This window comes from Triticum dicoccoides, chromosome 7B (genome assembly GCF_002162155.2).
Source record: "Triticum dicoccoides isolate Atlit2015 ecotype Zavitan chromosome 7B, WEW_v2.0, whole genome shotgun sequence".
In the NCBI taxonomy this organism is placed as follows: domain Eukaryota; kingdom Viridiplantae; phylum Streptophyta; class Magnoliopsida; order Poales; family Poaceae; genus Triticum; species Triticum dicoccoides.
The window spans coordinates 237745709-237748405 of NC_041393.1; the positions used below are offsets into that span (position 1 = coordinate 237745709).

A 2697-nucleotide genomic window follows, 5' to 3' on the forward strand; every position below is an offset into this window, starting at 1 on the left:
ATTGTTTGTTCGTTCATTCATCACCCTAGCATAGCGGATTCTATCTAACTAGATGATCTGCGTGGCTTGGTGACAAAAGCAATCTAAGAATGTTCAAGATTCCTTCTGGTTGACAAGGTTGAACGCCCTCTTGTGCACCCGCATCTCAAACCGATCCCAGGTGTTGGTACCTATTTTACCAAAACAGGATAACATAGTTACACTCTATTTACTTTCAAATCATCATAAGAAACTACAGCACAACAAGAGTAGCAGATGACTGATTTGTGATGGGCTGAGTATCAGGTTTAAAAAGCTCGATTTTGAACATCAAATGTATCAGAATAATCATATGAATCATCATTTGCTCAGCCCATCTTCCAAGTGCAACTACTTCATCATTCTAGGTAAATTAAGATGTTAAATGACTAAAACTAGAAGTATGCTACAATCATATGGTACTGGTTAAAAAATGTGACTAGAGGACTACACTTGAACACATCACTTGCAATGCCTACTGGAAGGAGCAAGTGTATAGAAGCAAACAAACATTAGATAGGCTGGCCATCAGTCTTTAAAACCTTGATTTTGTATTCCTCAAAGAGAATCTTAGGAATATGTTGTTGTAGCATCATCTGACCAGCCAATCCATCATTAACACACGTGCACACACAGAGCAGAGAACGATTTGAAATCAAGTGCAAGAATTGCAGTAGCACATACAACTAGCATGCTACGGTTTGTGGGTGATGGGGAAAATGCATGTGAAGTGCATAAATCACAGAGGGGTGTGTACAATACACACCATCTTTGACAGCAAGCAAAACAGACAGGAATAGAGCATGTCAACTACTGTAAAGCACAATCACTAGCATGGTGGTGAGAGAAGTTTCCAGACGCCAACTATTCTTCTTGCAGGTGCTGGACGCCCCCGCCTTATAGCGTGAGTGGAGGTAGCACGCAATCTGCACCAACAAAGCACCAAAGACATCGTCAATCCCCTGTGTCACAGTCTCACAAACAGCCAAACCATCTTAATCCTAAAAACCAAAAAGGTATCAGCACCACCGAGGAGGAGGACGCACCGAGATGAAGGTGAAATTCTGGGGCGGTGTGCCGACGCCGATCTCCTTGAAGTACAATATGTTTCATGTAGTTCTTGAGCGACATGATGTCGCCCTCCTCCTCAGAGCAGAGGGTGTTGGCTACGCCGCCGTCGAGGAGGACGTGTTGTTGTGCCTCCTCGCCATCGGAGAGGCGCGTGGTGCTGTGGCTGTTCAGGTTGACAGGAAGGTCACCGTCTGACCAGGAAGGTCACCGTCCGACCATGTCGGTAGAGTTCTTGCTGCCGCCACCACTCCTCCATTGACAAACGTGCTTTCTCCCGATGTCAATGCAACTGCAAGCAAGCAAGCAAACATGAATGAATGAACACGATGGTTTAAATCAGAATGTTGCGGGTCAAGCCAGCTTCTCTGTGAAATGACTCATAAGAACATTTTGTGCTCCCTACCGTTGTGGTATAGCTCGTCATGCAGGCCAACTATGTTGAAGACTGACAGGAAAGAATCCAGGTGGATCTTGGCAGGGCTCGAGAAGTTTATATGTTCCTAGGGATTCCACAGAATTCGTTGTGTGCATAGAGGGCCACGTAAGTTCGAAAAGTGGAAAAGGAATTTCGCTGCTGAATTTTCATACAGGGAAACGGTAATTAAACTCAAAGGCATGGATTACCGTTGGTGATGAGAAGCCATATCTTTGCATCAACGTGCTGTTCACCGCACTCATATAAACGATTGTCATCTGTGCATGGTCAAATATAAAGATTGCATTAAGAAAAGTGTTTTCAATTTTTCGACAGAATAGACACTGCAAGAATAGCATACTTCTATGCTGAGTATAACAGAACAAGGTCCTGCAAAGAACTAGGACTAAACAGACTACTGTAGTATCAATTAACTCGCACATGATTAAAAAAACTCAACATAGTGTGGCAGAGTCTTGAGGTGTTGGGTAATTCTTGAGTGGGCTAACAAAATCATCATGTACCAGTCAGTTCTGAATCCACACCTCAGACCAAATCGAATCGAAGCAATCCACATATGGAATAAAAAAGGATGCGAATCAAGCCGGGGAGCGACTGACCAGTGGGCGAAGAACTCGACGACGGCGAACTGCTCTCGCGAGGCCATGAGGAAGGCGCCCAAGCTGGTGGGGTTGAGGTCCACGGCGTCCTCCCCCTGCATGGTGGCCCCGGCCCCCGCCTCATCACCGATGCCCAGTGACCAAAGGGCGTCCGTGTGCCCCACGAGGGAGGAGGCGACAGCACGAATGAGGAGGAGGACTCGCGCCACCGCGGAGGCCATGGGATCGGCAAGGAGCTGGATCTCACCGGTCCGGCGCGGTGGGGATCCGGCGATCCATCTCGCCACATCCGTACATCTCGGGAGGAAGGGAGGTCACAGGTGGGGGTGGTAGTCGGCCAGCGGCGGGATTGGAGAGGGATCGGGGGGGCGAGAGGAATTGAGTGGATCTCCAACCAGGGAGGGAAGGGGAGGTGGAGGCCATGGTTGTGGTCGCCGACGGTGTTGAAGTGGTGAATGCTGCCACAGGAGAGAGAGAGGGGACACTAGAGAGAGGTGGCCATGGCGTCGATCTAGGGTTTCGGCGTGGAGAGAAGGAGATGGTGGAGTGGAAGGCGGAGGTTGTCGGCGGGTA

The 2697-nt window shown here is 48.4% G+C and overlaps 1 non-coding gene across 1 annotated transcript; it reads right to left on the reverse strand.

Moving 5' to 3' along the window:
- Positions 1-275: 275 nt before the first annotated feature.
- Positions 276-349, reverse strand: LOC119342330. Its single transcript, XR_005165535.1, has one exon. It is a non-coding gene; the product is annotated as a small nucleolar RNA SNORD36 (small nucleolar RNA).
- Between the last annotated feature and the right edge of the window lie 2348 nt (positions 350-2697).